We start from the raw sequence: 20,555 nt of genomic DNA on the forward strand, positions 1-20,555 counted from the left end.
AGCGAGTCTATGGCATGTCACTTGAAAACTCTATCGTTATTCTCACTTTCCATTACAGCTTCCTTTCCCTCCCCTTGAGCTTTATATTTGAATCATGAAACATACTATGATTTTGTCCATGCCTGGGCCTGTGTACTTGCTACTCTGTCTCCTCAGAATGTACTTTCTCTGCTTGAATAATTCCTGCAATTCCTTCATGAACCAGCTCAAGTGCTACTGTTTGCTTTCCCTAGTCTGGATAATTTACCCAAACCACCACCACACGCACCCATAGGACTCAATGGTCTCCACTTCACCATATGCCTTAACCCACTGAATGGTTCTTGTTTACTTTTTTTTTGTCTATCTTCCCTGCCTAGGTATCTCCTTATATAGACTTCACATTTTCAGTTCTGTGTCCCTACTTCCTTATCACTGCTCCTCATAATAAATGTACACTGAAGGAGTGGAAAAAAAAATCCAAATCACCTTGAACAGTTCCTTGGCACTTAAACATTTAATATATATGATTTCAACTCATTGTGAGATTCCCCAAAGTGTGTGCCATATGGAAATTTGCTGAATCCCAAACAAAATAATGCATGCAGGGAGACTACTGCCCACAAATACCCTTTAGTCCAGTGGTCCTCAACCTTCTGGCCCTTTAAATACAGTTCCTCATGTTGTGACCCAACTATAAAATTATTTTTATTGCTACTTCATAACTGTAATGTTGCTACTGTTATGAATTGTAATGTAAATATTTGATATACAGGATGGTCTTAGGCGACCCCTGTGAAAAGGTCGTTTGACCGCCAAAGGGGTCGCGACCCACAGGTTGAGAACCTCTGCTTTAGTCAGTTAGAGAGGTTAGTCAACCATTCTGAATTCAGCATCTAACAGTTTTGCAATTTTTATGTCAAACAATTTTTTTATGATGACAACAATTTTCAAGAGGCTTTTCAATTCCTGTGAAATATACTGGGGATACTGTGGACTTTTTTAATTTAGAAAGTTGAAGAATAAGGAGTGATTTTCTCACTGCACAGCTAATCATGGCTGGTGAAGGTCAGTATTTCTCAAAGTATGTTCCAACTCACTCTTCCCTTGAGATTCTGAATCAAAATGTGCGTGACGAGGTATGTTTAGGAACACTGCATTCCTGGCCCTGCATGGAGATTTGTAGACTGTACTAACATCTTAAGGGCCCTGAGAAATTCTTAAGTAAAGAAATCTACTTATATTTATTTAGCACAGCATTATCAAACTCATATGATTGTGGAGCTCTACAAATAGCATAAGAACTCATTGTGAAAAGCTAATCTTGACCATCAAATTCTCAACCCAATGTCTGCCTTTTAATTACAGTGGTACGTGTACATGCAAAGTAGAGATCTGAAGCAATTATTTGGGACAGTTTTATCTCGAACAGTCTATAAAATTGAGGACAAATTATTTAAATGTTGCTTTGCTTATTATTTGGCATAAAATATGTAGCTGCTTAATTTTTTTCTTCGCCATGGTAATTAGGCATAAACTAAATAACTCCTTTGTAATATGTTTGATAATGGAACAAGTCACAATGATTATTTTAACATCATAGCTTCTTTTCTACACTAAGTTTAGTAATCTTGTAAGGTCACAGCTATTTCAAAGGCACAAATCTTAATTTAAATTTAGAAAGTACCACCTAATGTTTCCCAACCTTAAAGTTCATGTTCGTGCACACAATCAAGAAGGCTAAACTAAATCTTAAATAGCTTACAAGATACATGCAAACTGTGTTTGAATGAACACATATATGCATGTAATAGTTGGCATTTAATAATTGACACCTTTGTGAATCATGTGAGATTTAATCTGGAGAAAGAAGAAAATATAAAAGAACTATATTTGAAAAATTCTATATTGAAAAAATATTATCTGAAAGGATTGGTGTTTCTTATATGTAATGCAAAATAATTAAAACCAAACAATAAGAGAAACGTCTTATTGCTAGAAAAACTATAGTGATCTGTAGTTATCAATATACCAATAAATGTAAGTGCATTTATAGATGAATTCAGCTCATACTACTTCAGTATGGTTTGCACTGTAAATGTACAAGTGGAAGTTATAACTGGGCTACTGCCTGATAAGTAGCAAAAGATGGAAGTATCTGAACACTTAGGTTGTCACCTTAAAACAAACTGTCACACATTTTTCTTCACGCATTTGAAACCCAACTTATCAACCTTAACAAGTGTTGTTATCAAAAGAATTTTGGTGCCTTTGTTCTTTCCCTTTTGCAAGTAAATTACACTTTTAGGATTTATTAAGACAAGAAACAATTTTTGAATAGCAGGTCAAAACTCTCTACGGAAAAATTCTCATTACTTTCTAGCCTGAAGCAGTATTTACCACGCAATGTATCCATCTTTTTCCTGTTTCTTCTATATCTATATTTCCCGAATCTTGTTTCTGTGCCTAATGCTATAACATTGCAGCAGTTTGTTCAAAGCAACACTCTTATTTTTGCTCTTAGCCGGTGCTATACAAACCCTGATCAATTATTGAAGTAGAAGCCCTCAAGTAACACAACCATTACAGCAGCAGGCAGGAAAAAATGGAACACTTTCAGCTACAGTATATTTACTTTGGAGTTTCAGCAAACAAACCAACAAGTTAAACTACCTTGTCTTTCACTTTGCTCGATGTACTAATATTTCCTGCTTCCTTCCCAGTCTTTGCCTTCTTAAAGCAAGTCTCTAAAAATTTCAGTTTCTTTTTGGAATTGTGATAACCTTAACATTTATGCACAAGAGCCCGGCAACAGGGACAGGACTGGCTTAAGTGAGCTAACATACTAAGTAGGCAAGCCATGTCAACATCGGCTTGGTAGGTTATAAAGTTCGCCAATGTGTTGTCTTCATGTGGTAATAACACCGCAAAGAGCCCATGATGATATTTAAACAACAAACAGTGTTACTGAGGTAAGGGTTCATTTAAGTTTTCCAGAAAAGTCGAATTAGAGGTGGCGAGAAACTCTCATGAAGAGCAGCCGCTAATCACATTTGGACTTTTTCTCTTCTCTCTTCTGCTCACTCCGTTATTCACAAAGGATTGCCCAAGATGTTGTAATTTTATTTTTTAAACCTCTCTCTTATGTAATTATATGGCATATACTAGTAGCTGATCAGGTTGCCAGTGAAGGCAACAAGTATTCATTTTCTGATGATGCTAACTGGCACCTGCCATCTCAATATAATGGTGCACATTTTAAAAAATATATATATATTTTTTATTTTATTTCAGAGAGAGGAAGGGAAAGGCAGAGAGGGAGAGAAACATCAATGAAGAGAGAATCATTGATCAGCTGCCTCCCGCACGCCCTCTACCAGGGATTGAGCTGGCAACCTGGTCATGTGCCCTGAACTGGAATCGAACCAAGACTTACTGGTTCATAGGTCGATACTCAACCACTGAGACACACTGGCTGTGCTTATCCTTTTTTTCATTTCAAATGTATGTTCTTTGTTTTAAGGACTAAATGATAGTGAAGATAACTGGAAGTGTTCCAAGATTTTTATATATGCTGTGCTGTCAAAAGCAAACGGTAGTTGTATTCCAGAACTAATAATATTTGACATTTATTCTTATCAGTGCCTGAACTTTGGGTAGAGTGTTCCAGCAAGTTTGTGAAAAGTAGCTAAGAACAACATAAGAAATAGTTTTAAAGTGTTACGTATCTGCAACCCAGTCTTGGCTCTTCTTTTTCAGCCAAGCAAAAAGCAATCTGCAATAACCTCTAAGCACCAAAGGTGAGCACATTATGAAAAACACTTTCATGAATTCATAAGTGTGTCATCAAAGCCACTTGAAGCATTTTGATATTTGAATAGAAAAAGCCATGAATAAAAAGGCCACATGCATTTAGAAACTTTCATAATTTAGGAGAGTTTATCTCAATGTCTTGTTATGAAGTGATGTTCATCTTTTCCCTCTTGTGCTCTTCATTTGTGAATAGGCCTATTAGACACAATATAATGCATAAAATACCTCAACTGAAATATATGACAGATAAGGATCTTATCAAACATTTTTAAAATATGAGGGTATTTGTACTTTTAGCACTGTGAAAGCCAGTTATATCTCACCATCAGGATAACCAAAGGAAGACTGTTTTTTATTTATTCCAGGCTATTGTGAGTGAATAGGCAACAATGTCACGTTATTATTAGTTTCCTTTCCCTTTATTTATTTCAAAGAGAAGAAATAATGCATTTGTATGCCTAGTTCCTAGGATATCCATTTCTTTGTTTGAATTGATATTGTGACTTAGCATGATTCAAATGGGTGAGGGGAATACAATTTTATTTACATACTAGGTTGACTGAAAGATAGATGGTCCATTTATTGACTCACACATCTGCATTATTATTTTTAGGACTTCCTGGCAGACAGCTCATGAAAGGTTGCTTGTATGACAAGAAACATAATTTGAAAAAAAGTGCAGAAAGAATCCCTAGAAATATATGCTTTGTGAAACTGTTCTTTATTTAACATGGCTCTGGATAGTGGAAACAGACTGACTGAATTTATGAGGTGTGAAGCTTATGTCTTATAATGATTAACATTAGAATCACAATTTAAATCTGAGGTCAGATTTAAAAAATGACATTAACCCTTCCATCTCACTTTTTACTCCATAAAATGGCCTTATCCCTTCTAAAGTGGCTACACATTTCAAACACTTTTCTCATGTACTTCTTATGATATTTTGTTGTTGTGTAGTATCAACAAAATTCCCCTCAGAGGGTTTAGCTGGATGAATGAGAGGAGTATTTTATATAAACCTGGCTTCAATCTGGCTATTAAGAATTTCACTACTTACTCTTTCATTTATATATTTGAAAAATCAAAACCATCTTATTGACTCATTTCCATGCATTATGGATTTTGAAAAAAACAATTGGCAAGAGATGATTCATGTTCCAAAGAGTTGATAGTCTAGTATAGGATACAAGCAAACAAACAGATATTTACAGTTACGTGCCAACATAGAGATAAACAGGTCCATGGTACACTAGTGGCCTGCAGAATGTATGCTTTTTGCTTTTTACAAAAGAGGAGGGTTGGAAGAGGTGTAGGGCATGAAGAAATTTTTACCAAAGGATCTAAAGACAATCAGTGTACATGGCCATAAAAATAAAATTCAAAGAAGAAATATTGCTAACATGTAGTTCAAAGGGGGGGGGGGAGGGAAATATATGTTTAGTAGACATGTACTACGATCATACAAAAGACACACAAGTCTTATTTGTGAATGAGTTCGAGTTAGTCAAGCTCCTTCATTCACATCTGATGCTCCTACCCACCTTTACTGCAGGTATTATTTTTCTCCTTGTGGAGCTGAGTTAAATGAATTGATGATCAACTCAAAGATACAGATCTAATTAAGGGCAGAATGAGAACATCAACTTACAGCTCAAACCAAAGAAATGATATTCTTTACAGAAACGTGACTTGGGTTTAGCAATAGTTATTTGAACATTTTAGTAAGGAATACACACACACACACACACACACACACACACACACACACATACACTGTAGGCTATTTACATTTAGTGTGCAAATAAATACTTTCTCTATGAATATCCAAATTGATCCGGGGACATTGACAGTTACCAAACACATTACTTTAGAAATGGAAAATTACAACTCATCCTGGGTATATTATTGCTTAGAGGAGTTTTCCAATATATCACTGATGGAGAAATAAAACCTTGAGGACAAACTGAATTAGAAAAAACTCATAATTCTATTTGGATAATATGTTGAAATTGCATAAACAGTGTAGCAATATTGCACATATGCTGCTTCAAAACTCTAAAGGCATGATTCACTAGGTCTCACAGCCCTTACACAATATCCCCAAGAGCCTGAAAGAGATACTTTATTCATCTGTAAAGTGACATGGACTTAGGAATCATACATGGCTACTTATAGAATAATTATACATTTAGCACATATATGACTAAGGGTATGTCATATATTTGTCTGTGCAGTGCTACTTAATAATTTTATTTCTATTATGCAAATCTATTTTATATATTAAAATTTGGTGGAAAATGATAGCATAGTAAAATGATAAATCTATAAAAATATTTTGGGCAGGAGTATTGAAATATTAACTGTACACTACATTGTTTATACTTTATAGATCTTGTAGACCAAATTTTACTTTAAGCTCTTCTCTTGAACTTTCAACACACAGATACAAAGTTTAAGTTTAATGTTAACTTTCTTTTTCCCTGAAATTATTTAAAATCACCAGGCACTTTCTTTTAAAATATGTTCTCTCACAACACTATTGCAATTAAAACTCTAATATAAAGATTCTACTGCTAAATTAGGCATGTGTGATGTGTATGCTTGTGCATAAATAATTTATATTTTACATATCTAAATCTATCTATCGATCTATCTATAGATATATTATTTTCATATAAATGGACAAGTTTTATAGTATAATAGACATAACATTATGTATTCATTTCCTATGATAGTGTAACAAGTTGTACAAACTTAGCAGCTAAAAACAATATACATTTCTTATTTCATAGTTTCTATGGGTCAAGAATTTAGGCACAAGTAAGTTGAGTCCTCTTTTCCGAACTAACATGTAGTTTGAATGGAGAGGGAATATATGTTTATTAGACATGTAGTATGATCATGTAAAAGGTTATAATAGGTTGTAATTAAGGTGTCAGATGAGGTTCCTCTCTCTTCTAAGGCTCAGTGTTCCTCTTTTAAGCTCATGTGGTTGTTGGCAAAATTCGTTCCTTATGTTTGTAGGGTGATTGCCTCTAACTCCTGCTCCTCTCCATAGGCCATTCACAACATAGCTGTTTGCTTCTATGAGGCCACTAGGAGAGAATCACGGACATCCACACCCCCTTGTAAAGGGTTCACCTGATTAAATGAGGCCCACCCAGGATAATCTTCTTTTTTATTATTAAAGTCAACTGCTTTGAGACATTAATTATATCTGCGAAGTCTGTTCACCATTGTCGTTAAACATAACCAAATCAAGGGAGTAACATTATCATTTTGGCCATAACATGTAACTTAGTCATGGGTGTAAGACCAGAAGGCATGAGGTGCTCTTAGAATTTGCCGACCATATATTATCTAAGCATGGAAAAGTATTTGCTTAAACATTAGCTAGGGCAAAGTTGTATCATTCAGAAACCAAGGATAACCTTAGAACAAAAAGGTACAAAACACATTAAGTTGCTTTAATTTATTATCACAGGGGAGAGGAATAAAAAATGCATACCCTATGCATTTATGATTAGATGATTAGATGTGATAATGAGCAGCATATACAATAACTCAAGACATTAATCATTTGAAATGACGTTTAATTGTTGAAGTCCCCATTAAATAAGAGATTGGACCTAAAAGAAACAAAGCATTAGCTGAATGGACAGAGACTAGAACTTCAGCCTATTAAGCATTTTATTATTCTTTCTCAATAGTGCACTGGAGAGCAAGGAAGACAATAGTTTGAGTTCTGTCAATATGTAGCTGTGTGATTTTGGGTAAGTTATTTGAATTCTCTGAACCTCATTTTCCTCCTTATAAAAAAAGTAAAAATGCTTATGTCATAGGTGTTAATCAGAGAATAGGAAATCAGATTCCTAGATTGCTTACTCTCAGGATAACAGAAAGAATATAGTAACCAAAATATTAAATAAGTAAAGGACCTTTATACCATAAAGTAAGTGACATAAAACATGTAGGCCACTCATATCATTATGTTCCTCAGTAAAGTACTCTCTCTGTATCTCTAATTTATTGCCTTACTGTGTCTGATATAATATCATATATAATAAAGGGCTAATATGCAAATTGTCCCCTCAACCGGGAATTTGAGTGGGAGTTCAACCAGGGGCTGGCCAACCACCTGCGGCCCCTCCCTCCAACTGGCCTAGCCCGATTGGCCATATTGGGGTGGGCCGGCTGGACCCCACCTGTGCATGAATTCATGCACCCGGCCTCTAGTATAATAATAAAAGGGTAATATGCTAATTAGACCAGACATTCTTCTGGTCTAATTAGCATATTACCCTTTGACGACCTTCCAGAGGAAGCCAGGGTTGCGAGGGAAGCCTGGGTCCCAGGTGCCAGAAGGAAGCCAGTGCGGGCAGCTGGGGGAAGAAAGGCCTACTCTTGCATGAATTTTGTGCATCGGGCCTCTAGTAAATGTATAAGCAACTTTAAGACCACTTTGAACAAGAAAGTTTAGAAATGAACAGACAAGTAAAAAATAATATTAGCTTTCCAACTTCAAATTTTTAAAATTTAATACCACAAAAATAAAAAGATATATATATATATATATATATATATATATATATATATATATATATATAAATGGAAACAGGGAACATAAAGGTCAGTCTGGGTGGTATTTAGGGAAATGATTTGCTTTTGTTTTCTTTTTTCTTTGTCACCATTCTTGTTAGTAATGTGTTTGGTGTTTACAAATAGTGGTTATTATAATCTTTCATCTTATAAATATATTATATTTGAAAACCAATGATTTAATCTTAAAAGTAGATGCAACATACTAGTATTACATTGCAAATACACCTCCCACTGAATTGCAGATATATCTCCCACTGGGATAGAAGCTCAAAGTGAATTTTTCTTAGGTAAGTATACAATAGCTCAAAGTCCTCAAATAAAGGATTTAATATTCCTAAGTGATTAACTTGGTTTGTAAGCATTCAAAATGTTAATTCATATTTTATCTTTGGCAAAGAAGAACAACAAAAATAAAAAACTAGATTTCGTCTTGAATTTCAAACATATCTTCCACTTGATAATCATTATAAGTAAGGTGACAAGGGAGGGCTCAGGGAATATTTATTGAATTGTGAAAGGAGAAATCTGACAAACAACATACTTAATCATTTTCCATTTATCATCATCACCCTGTGACAGGATATAAAAACAATTGTACGAAAATGAGGTGTTTTGTTGAGGATGAGGCTCTGGAGTATTAAAACAAAAAGATTTATATTTGAGTAAATAAAATTCTGCTGGAACCAGAAATTGAAGAGCATTTGAAGAAAATGCTCTGAACTATGGTAACTGATTATTCTTCATTTATAACGTCTGTTTCAAGCTGTCTTAAACATACGGTCCAAGAAATTTTGAGTCAAGATAATATACAGCTAGAGAGATACACCAACTTTTAACTTAACTACATGTGAAATGAATTTTCAAAGTTGTCTAGGTAAACAGAAACTGGTATATATTTAGCTGGCTTTCCTCTTTGATAGTTGCATCTCTGAAATGTGTGAAATGATGAGATTCATAAGAAAGAATAAAACCTTGAGATTGACTAGTAAGTGTTCTTCTCCAGCCACGACTTCTGACCTACTCACACATACTGGAGAATAAATCTAATTTTGAATATTCATTATAATCATGTGTTTTTTTAAAAAAATACATTTTAATGTCACATAGAAACAAAAGCTGTTCACGGGCCACAGCCTAGTCACTTAGGTTTACCACAGAGTGATGAAAATTCATCAACATGTCAAGAGATCTGTATTTACCAAGTTTGATGAAGAAAATCTGACAAATACTATTTAAGATAAGTGGCATTTTTTCCTAATTGTTTTCATATGGATGAATGAAAACCAAGTGCCCTGTTACTTTGATAAAATGCTAAAAGGCTTAAAATTCATATTTATACAATGGGCCACCATACAAACTGAAGGTAAGATTACGACTTCAAAACTAATGTATAGGTTGTTCCCAGCTAAGTGTGTGCAATACAGAAAAGAAAGTACCAGCGAATGTTTAAACCTGAACTAACAAATTCAGTTCTACTCTCCCTACATTTCCTCACTAAAAGGCAACAAAAATAAGTATTGGTGTTTAATAATTGGTTACACAGCAATAAGTATTTCTGCCATGAAGAATGTCTCAGACTTTCTATGTTGGTGGTAGTCCTTCAAAGACAAACATAAATTATTTTAGCAGGTAATTCAACTTAGGAATTAAGTATGTAAACACTAAAAGAAAGCCATTGAGGATTCTCCAAGTCCACACGAATTGTGTTATAATTCCAAGGAGGAAGAAAATATGTAAGAAAACAAAATATAAAACAGACAAATGTTAACCTTAGTGAATCTTATAACTAAGGACAGAAATGATATTATTTTAATTTGTGTTCTTCCTGTAGTTTTATGTACAGATGTGTTTCTATGCCTGTGTGTTGCATTAATAACGCAATTTAAAATCCAAGAACCACAGACCAAACTAACAAGTGTATAGCTGAGATGTGAGCCCCAGGTCTGAAGATGGCATAACATATGGCCTTGGCCTCTCCTCCTTGTTTATATCTCTTCATGTAGTTTTTCCAAAGGAAATTATAAAGCATTTTAAGGAAATCCTGTGATTTGAAATTCATTAATATATGCCCCATTGCATGCCTATAATTTTTTAAATTAGAAAATATACGAAAACAAAATGAAACAGTGAATCATGGCTGAGATAAGATTGCTTTCCAATCTTGAAAAAATTTCCTCACACAAGTGGACATTCCATTCCTTTCTAAGATGTTTGCAGTTTTGCATGCTGAGCAAAGGCAATCGTCAGATCCAAGTCAATTCCTACACTCACAGACTCTTCTTCAGCATACAAGTGACCCAGGGTGGTGACTATAGAGAGTTATAAAGCAGGTAATCTAGTATTTAATTGATTAAATTATAAACCAAATAATTCTTTGTAAATGTACTAGCTTCCTTTTGCTAATAAAGTAGCCCTTTGCTTAAACAATGGATTTTCCTGGCTGAGGAAATAGCTCCTCTTAAGTACCCCAGTAAGCTTGATAGGAACAAGTTGCATAAGAGTCCAGACACAGAAATTTTAGAAAGCAAAGAGTTTAGGGAAAATAAAAACAAGCTTAAAATAATTCACAGTAAAAGAAGCAATGCCCTAGATACAGTGATTATAATTAAGCTTTTATCTACCTTTGGAAGATATATGTAGGTTCCCTACAACTCTATACAAAGACAAGTATAATGGATGTCTCTCTATGTTCAGTCAGTACCTCTTCCTTTGGGGAAAATGACCTTTCCCTCTCAGTCCAGGAGGTCCAAGCCCTTCTCTCTATATGGCCACTAACCCCAGGTTGGGGGGAAATTTTTCGTTTCTCTGCTCATAGTTACAGGTTCAGGAAAGAGCATGTAACCACAGCCAGGCCCATGAGAAGCCCCCTCAGGACTTTTAGCCAGAAACAGACAATCTCTCTCCTATGCTGATTGCCTGAGGGCTGAAGCTCACATCAGTGTGAACCCTCTGTGAGAGAAGACCTTTCTGGAAATAAAACCAATGATCATGAAAAGAGGGGTGGGGTAAGTTAGTTCATTCCCTTTTTTTGCTCACCCACGTTTGAGTTGAGCTTTTGTCACTTGCAACCTAAAGGTTGAACTGAGGCACTTGAGCTGAACGCGTGTTTATACAATTGGTATAAACTCGAGCATCTTGGTTGGGTGCTCCCTGGCCTTTTTCCTCTTAAACACACAAGATCTTCCTTCTGATACTTTGCCTTCTTCATGGAGAGTGCAAAGGATAGCAGAAAAGTGGTGGTGTCCCCCACCCTGGACTGTCCATTGCTGTCCAGGGCTGTGGTTGTGGCTTCCTCCTACAGGGAGTAGAGGCTGTTGGGCTTCATGCACAGGCCTTGTGCTGTGAGGTGGTACTGCTCCTCCTTACAGCTGTACCTAGGTACAGTAACTGTAGTCTCACCAGGTAAATCTGTTGTTACTTGTCAGAAGTCTTGCTCCCTCTGAAGTTTTATGACCCTAAAAAAAATCCCTTTTTGTTTAAAACCTCAGCCCTTTCATCTTAGGACCTTTAATGTCCAACCCCACTGCCCCTTTCCCGCCGCCCCAATACACTTCAACTGTCCAATACCAAGAATGTCCAGCTTCATTTTGTCTGCTCAGAGAATTACCCCAGGTTTCCCTGCCTTGCCTCATCTCAACTCTTTCCTCTGGGCTTTTCTCCCAGAACTACATATTGTGGATTTGTTCCTGAATGTCCCCTTCTGCAGAGCCTGGTGAGTTCTAGGGTCTGCCTTACTTCTTACTGCTCCCTCTCAGTGATTACTCTCTAGGCTTGTAGCCAAGTGGCTTCTGGCATATTTTTGCCCAGACTTCTGGGCCCTGGCCCAGTGCTGTGCTTCTAAAGTACACCATAGACTCTCTGGGAAAGAAAGTCCTGGTTTGTAGCATTCACTGATTTCCATAGTGTACTAGTAAGTACTCCCGCCACAACCCATTTCAGGCTAACTCCATGTTGTTGGGAAAAGTATACAAAAGTCATCTCTGCAGCCAGCTCCAGCCCACCACCTTCCTGGCCCCTTCTTTGGTGGGAGGTGGGATATGGAAAGAGGGAAATGCTGCAGGTAAAGAGTCCTAACCAGGTTTTGTATTTTATATTAGAGACTTCTAAGTTTTAGTTATTGGCCACACAGGTTTAATTATTCTTGTTTGGGCCATCTGTTTACCTACCAAGAAGGGGTAAAGATGAGATGGAAAAGAGGCTTAATGTTTGCTGCTATAAAAACATTCAATTATAATAATATTTATTACAATGCATTTTTGAAAAAAAATGGTAGGTAAGTAGAAATATTTGTTTTTTTTATTAACTAATAAACAGCGGGTTTTGGTCTATTAAAAGTGACAGCTGAAGACCATTTACATTTCTACTGGACTCAGTGAAATCTACATAGTGTTTATGATACAGCCTTTCCTCCTCTTTGAAATGCTCGATTCCCAGTGAGTTATATATTTAGCTACCCACCTGTTATTTATTATTTTTGTTTACAGAAAACCATAAGTGCACAGAACACATAAAAGGCCCTATAAAGACGAGTTTTCTAATCCAATTAGAAATACAATACTTTGGGCAACAGACAAAATGTGGAAATAGTTGGAAATATTTTTATAGAGCAGATTGAAAAACAGTTTATAAAAGGAGAAAAGTATATATAGAAAAGAATAACTGGTTTAGGGCACATACAATATAGGAACAGAAATTTACATGTTTAAAATCCTATCTCAGGGGTGGGCAACCTTTTTGTGAGTGCCTGCCAAAACCAGCAAAATCTCTGACTCAAAATTCTTCTGCGTGCCAACCCTAATTTTTTGAGAACATGTTACACCTACTTGATATCTCTTAAGGTGTACGTATGTGAAGAACCTTGAAGAAATAATAAAATTCATTCGAGCGACAAAAACACAGTATATGATGATGAAAAATACATTTATTTTTTAATGTATACATGTACCCTGATAGTCCGACAGAAAACTTTACGACTCCGTTTGATATTATCAGTGGGACTTTTGCTGCTGCATCACTGATGACAGAGATTTTACATCAGGTTTATATTTCGTGACCTTCAGAGATATGCACGAGCTACTACTTTCATCCGTCAGGCTACTCCTATTATGAGACTTAACAAAATTCATCACTGAGAACAAAGATTCACAATTGTAAATGGAAGATTATAAGAGAGATTTACGTGCCAGCAAGTTACTGGCGTGCCATGTTTGGCAAACATGCCAGGGGTTGCCCACCCCTGTCCTAGCTAATAAAGACAGAATATGCAAATTGACCATCACACTGTCACAAAGATGGTGGTGCCCAGTCCCCTCAGCCCTGCCGGAATCCCCCAGTCCTTTCAGCCCCGCTGGGGGTAGCAGGCTCAGGGTGTGGCCGGACACACCCTTAAGCAGGTCCAGCCGCTCCTTGCTCCTGCCACCAGAGTCCCACAGTCCTTTCAGCCCAGCAGGGGGTTGGGGTGGTGGCAGGCACATGGTGTGGCCGGACCCGCCCTCAGCCCCCCAGCCACCCAGGGCAGGCCCAAGGCACAGGCAAGCCTTGGATGTTGGCTTCCTAGCAGCCCAGAGTGGCCCCGAGGCTCAGGTAACCAGGGCTGGCCGAGGTTTGCACTGCTGGCAGTATCAACAGAAGAGGTGTGATGGGGGTGTTGCCTTCCCCTGATTGCCGGGTCACCTCCCGCCCCTGAGGGCTCCTGGACTGTGAGAGGTGGCAGGCCGGGCTGAGGGACCCCCCTCCAGTGCATGAATTTTCATGCACTGGGCCTCTAGTATAAAAATATATTTAAAACTTATAAATAAACAACATTAGATAAAAGTGGGACTCAATAAAGAAAATCTATTGGGATTCACAGGAAGGAAGTAAAAGGGAGAAAATGAAAATAGACAATAAGAGAGCATAAAAAATTTATGGTAGCAAATGACAAATTTAGGGGTAGGAGATGAAACATTTAGGGTGAATATTGCAGGGAAAAGAAGATAACTATACAATATATAGAAAGACAAACTTTTGGATAGAAGAAACTAAGAAAACATTTCAAGTTTATAGTTGAGGTTTATATTTATACTAGAGGCCCGGTGCACAAAAATTTGTGCACTCAGGGGGGGGGTCCCCCAGCCCGGCCTGTGCCCTCTCGCAGTCTGGGACCCCTCGGGAGATAACGACCTGCTGGCTTAGGCCTGCTCCCGGGTGGCAGAGGGCAGGCCCAATCCCTAAGTGCAGCCCCTGGTCAGGCTCAGAGCAGGGCCCATTGGGGAGTTGGGGCGCCGCCCCGTCATGCACAGAGCAGGGCGGATCGGGAGGTTGCAATGCCACCCTCAGTCACGCTCAGGGTAGACTGATTGGGGGGTTGGGGCACCGCCCCTGTTACACTCAAGGCAGGGTCAATGGGGAGGTTGCGGTGCCACCCCTGTCACGCACAGAGCAGGGCCAATCAGGGGGTTGGGGCGCTGCCCCCTGTCACTAACAGAGCAGGGTCCATCAGGGGGGTTGGGGTGCTGCCCCCTGTCACTCACAGAGCAGGGCCCATCAGGGGGTTGAGGAGCTCCCCCCTGTCACTCACAGAGCAGGGCCCATCAGGGGGTTGAGGAGCTCCCCGCTGTCACTCACAGAGTAGGGCCGATAGGGGAGCTGGGGCACCGCCCCCTGTCACACACAGAGCAGGGCGGATCAAGGGGTTGGGGCGCTGCACCCTGTCATACTCAGGGCAGGGCCAATGGGGAGGTTATGGCTCTACCCTGTCACACACAGACCAAGGCCTGTGGAGGGGGGTTGGGGCGCCACCTCTATCACCCACAGAGCAGGGCCGATCAGGGGGTTGGGGCGCTGCCACTGTCACACTTGGGGCAGGGCCGATGGAGAGGTTATGGTTCTACCCTGTCACACACAGAGCAGGGCCCGTGGGGGCGGGGGCGGGGGGTTGGGGCGCCGCACCCTGTCAAACACAGAGCAGGGCCGATCAGGGGGTTGGGGTGCCGCCACTGTCATACTCAGGGCAGGGCTGATGGAGAGGTTATGGTTCTACCCTGTCACACACAGAGCAGGGCCCGTGGGGGCGGGGGCGGGGGGTTGGGGCGCCGCAGCCTGTCACACACAGAGCAGGGCCGATCAGGGGGTTGGTGCGCTGCACCCTGTCACACACAGAGCTGCAGGGCAATCGGGGGATTGGGGAGCTCCCCCCTTTCAGGCACAGAGCAGGGCTGATCAGGGGGTTTGGGCACTGCCCCCTGTCAGGCTGATCCCGGTGCCGGGAGCCTCGCTGCTCCACTGATCCCGGTGCTGGGAGGCATATTACCCTTTTACTATATAGGATAGAGGCCTGGTGCATGGGTGGGGGCCGGCTGGTTTGCCCTGAAGGGTGTCCTGGATCAGGGTGGGGGTCCCCACTGGGGTGCCTGGCCAGGCTGGCTGAGGGGCTGAGGGCTGTTTTCCCGCTGGCAGTTGACTAAAAGCTCCCAACCTCTCCTTGTTTTCTTTCTTTTTTTTTTATTCTGGGCCAGCTTTAGCTCTGAGGCCTCGCTGCTGAAAACATGGATACAATGTTGCGGTCCGGGGCTGACTGAAAGCCGGTTTTGTTTAGCTTCTTATTTGCAACATAGTAATAGTTGCTTAGAGTTGCAGTTGAGAGGCCGGAAAGTGAGGGCCGGGGGACTTTGGAGTCTGCAGTTCCTGGAGGAAGCAAGCCTACCTGCTCGCTTCAGTGCTTGGCTGCCGGCCGCCATCTTGGCTGACAGTTAATTTGCATAAGGATACACTGATTAGCCAATGGGAAGGGTAGCGGTCGTACGCCAATTACCATGTTTCTCTTTTATTAGTGTAGATGCAGGCTTTCTGAAACTAATCACTTGAAGGCTTATTGGCCAATGGTTTAAGAGTTAAGTGCTTAGTGCAACTTCATTTATTTGAAAGGCAATTATTAAGCATTAAATATATCAAGTTTCTATGCTATGTGTTGGCAGGGAAGACAGGACAGCAAATATTTAAGTTCCCATTCTGGCACAGAGATTAAGTATTAACTTATATTTTATCATTTAACCCTCATTGGAATCTTCCTAGGTTGATTTTTATATTCCCATTTTTGGTTAAGAAAACTGTTGTTCTGAAAGAGGAAACAACAAAGAGTAAAATATCTGTGCCTATGAGGGGTTTCCCATCCAGTAAACAAATAAGAGGCACTTTGGATCTCTTTCTGTTGTGTTGACTATTTAAGTAAAGACCCTTTATCTGGAAGTGAGGTTATGACTTTTTATGAGAAGATGAGAATAAACTCCTGTTTTTAGATGCCTAATTTCCAGAACTGTTGCACTAAAATGTAAGTGAATGATCTGAGTCTTAAATCAACAGAAAATGATAATATATTTATCTCTGAAGAAACTGTTTTCTATACAGCTTATATTAGCAGACTCATAGTTCTAATTCTGAGAAGGTTTTGTGGATATTTTTATGTGCCACAATAGTGATGAAGAAGATGATGATGGTGTATCAATTACACATATAGTATTTTTCCATGCTATGTGCTCTTCTAACCTTTATCTCATTTAGTACATTATATTCCCGATGCCATCCCTTAGTGTAGGCAGGCTACTTTACATGCATGATTTGAAGTCTGGCCAATTTTTCCCAAACCAGGTCATCCTTTTCATGAAACCTCCTAAATCATCATTCTGAGCACATGAAAATTTTCTCAAATAATCATCTACACAATCAAGTTCAAATTCTTTAGATTGAAGGTAAAGGCACCATAAACTGGCAACTGGTTATCTTTCTAACTAACTATGGTTTTCACTGGTACTTTCATAATTTCATTAATAAAGATGCATATATTTCAAACTAAAGCTTGCCATCTGTCCTTCTGAAAATGTCACCATCATATTCTCTAGTTATCAAAATGGTTTTCTTTCTTCTACTTCCTGCCAGTGAAATCACTTTTAACTCCTGAAGAATTTTTGTGTACTAAATACATGACCATTTAGTAATTTAATTCTCAACCGCATTGTATATCTCCAGAATGCATATGCTATATCTTATATGTCGATATTTCTAACTCTCTATCCCTCTCCCTTCCTCTCTGTAAGAAATCAATAAAAATATATTTTAAAAAAAAGAATTACTTTCCCATCTCTGTTACTTATGTGACACTGTTCAAGCACTGATGAACAAAAAAGATAAAGTCCCTGCCTTCTAGATTATATTTTGGTGTGAAGGAAAACAACAACAACAACAACAAAAAAAAACAGTTAATATGATCCATGTGATTAAAGAAAGTGATAAGGGCCTTAAAGAAAAAATAAGAAAGAGAGAGGATGTGAAGGAGTCTAGCTTAAATTTATTTGAGGCATTATCATTTGAACAGACACCTGGTACATACATTGTAATTATGTAAAGATCAATTTGGGAGGGGAACAATAAGACTAGGGTCTTTAAAATATCAATGAGTTAACAGCTTATCTATAATAATAAAAGTGTAATATGCTAATTAGACCAGATAGCCAAACGAACTTCCGGACGTCCTTCCGGATGACCTTCTGGATGACCATGCTATGACACCCACTGGTGCCAAGCCAGGCAAGGCAGGTGCGATGCGATTGGTCGGGGGCCTAGACATTGCCCCATGATTGCCCTGCAGAGGGAGGCCCAGGCCACAGGCCGGCAGGGTGATAGATCAATTGGGGGGCTCCACGGTTGCCCCAAAGAGGGAGGCCCAGGCTACTGGTGGAGAAACTGCTGCAGGTGGGTGTGGCCTCCCTCTGTGGGGGCGATCCATCAGGGAGCCCCAGCCAGGTGGACAGGGTCTTCCTCTTTGGGGTGATCAATTGCAGGGCTCCCGGACTATGAGAGGGCACAGGCCGGGCTGAGGGACACCCCCCCTCTGTGCATAAATTTTGTGCACTGGGCTTCTAGTTGAAAAATAAACCCTAATAGGGTCAAATATGGAAGCAGGGACAGTTAGGAAGCCATTTACTATAATCTAGGCTGAAAATAATGGTGGGATTCTGGCTATATATTCAAGGTTGATGGATTGAATTATATTACTCAAACAGTGAGCTTACATATTTGAAACAGAATGATCTAAGAATATGTTATTGATCAGAATCAGTTATCAGAATTAGGACTTGACTAAAATGTAAATTCAAATAAAGTCTCCAAAAACCATTAGATTTTTCTTTTTCTTCTTTTTTCCCAGTTATAACTAATTAGACTCTGCAGGACACAGTTAAATTTTGGTAAATTTGTATTACTTCTGTATACTCTAGCACCTAGTTTGGAATTGGGGAAGCTAGGATGGAAACCCCAAATTCCTCACAGATACCAATGTAAGGTAGTCCAATGGCAGTTTCATAGTATATAATTTATTATCAATAAAATTAACTCCTTGATAATATACATTTCTTTTCCCCCTGACTAAAATTAAACATAAACATAGGTAGTAACCTTCTGCATTATATGTATAGATCCCAATTTCCTCACTATTAGCCTGTTGCAAAAACAATGTTCAAGATTTTATAACTACTTTTACTTTAATATGGGGATTCTATATACAATGGACATGACAGATCTATAGAACATGTAGAGACTAAAATGCCCTGCATTTCAAAAGTGGAGAAAACCATGAATCTATGCATTCCAGTGAATCCTCTCTCCCTTCCCTTCCCTTCCCTTCCCTTCCCTTCCCTTCCCTTCCCTTCCCTTCCCTTCCCTCCCCTCCCCTCCCCTCCCCTTCCTTCCTTCCTTCCTTCTTGTACATTTTTATTTCACTGGGAAGTCTGTACAGCAAGTTTACAATCAGAGTTTAACAACTTGGTTTTGCAAGAAGTTCTCAAACTTTATTGTGCATTCAAATTGCCTGAGAAGCATTTCAGAATGCACATTCCAATTCACTGGTTCTGGGGTGGGCTGGAATTCTGCATTTCTAACAAATTCTGGGAGATGCTGATGGTGCCTATCTGAGGACATTCATGTAGCACTTCTCTAGATGATTATTTGATTGATTAACTGAACTAGGGGGAAAGTGTGATGGTTAGAATTTTTCTTAAATCATGCCTTAATTTATCTTCATTTTGAGTTGAAAATTATTTGAAGCTTACAAATAAATTATATATATTTATTTCTTAGGAGATTACAGTTATTCAGGTATAGATAATGACTCTGGTCATCTTCTGTTGTTGGAGAGAGTAGATGAGTAGATTTTAGTGAACATCTTATTGGTGTTACTATTACTATATGGTTGTTAATATTATTCTGTAACTGTTGTTTTTAGCTAGCAGATACTGTTATTTTTTATATTGTTTTTGTTGTTATTGCTTTCTGCCCTGCCAGAAACACCTGGGAAGCTTTTATAATATACAGACAGCTGTGCCCTACCCCTTGGCAATAGGTAAGTGTTCTGTTACTTGTATTTTAAAAAATTATCAAATAAATTATTATATTTAGTAGTGTTTTAGAGGCACACATCTATTTAAGTAAAGAAGACAAACAGTATGTCATAATGAGAAGTTACTAACTCCCTCATAGGACACATAAGGTGCATAACTCCTTTTTCTTCATCTTCAATGACTATAATCAGGAATTCTCTACTTCTGCTCAGGATAATGCCCCCTTTTGCCCTTCACATTGCTTAGTCCCAACTGAAAAGTCTCTTTCTCTGAGTTTTCCTTGCCTATGATATAAAGTGGTCAACCTGTGTGAGTTTTGTGTCATCATGCAAGTTTTTACCTTTATAGCAATAATCAAATAAAAAAATCCTCCTGTTTACAATGTTCATTTATTAATTTATTGTTTGTATCTCCCCCATTGGAAAGTAAACACCATGTGGCCAACCACTATTAATTGTCCATAATCATCATGTTTAACTAGTGCCTGATATTTAATAAAAGTTTGGAAATAAAGTTATTAAACTTTCACTATGCACCCATGACTGTGATAAGGATAGAAAATTGATGATAAATAAAACAAATATGGTCAGTCTTGAGCTATAATTAAACAGACCATTACAATATAGTTCACGAGTATATTTTAGGATAACAATTAAAAGTGAAATATACTTGTTGCTACAACTCCTTAATGTTATAATCTGCAATTCTCTTTGAAGGATTAAACAGGCTCCCTAAAATGTATGTGTATGTACATGTGTGTATGTGTGCATATACATACATTCAAATATA

General features: G+C 38.6%; 1 protein-coding gene across 1 annotated transcript in view; it reads right to left on the minus strand.

The window, feature by feature from the left end:
- The window catches only part of ARHGAP15 (Rho GTPase activating protein 15), a 650,587-nt gene that overhangs the window by 435,256 nt on the left and 194,776 nt on the right, over window positions 1–20,555 (minus strand). The gene's annotated exons all lie outside the window — the stretch shown is intronic.

This window comes from Myotis lucifugus, unplaced genomic scaffold, assembly GCF_000147115.1.
Source record: "Myotis lucifugus unplaced genomic scaffold, Myoluc2.0 scaffold_32, whole genome shotgun sequence".
NCBI classification, from domain to species: Eukaryota; Metazoa; Chordata; class Mammalia; order Chiroptera; family Vespertilionidae; genus Myotis; species Myotis lucifugus.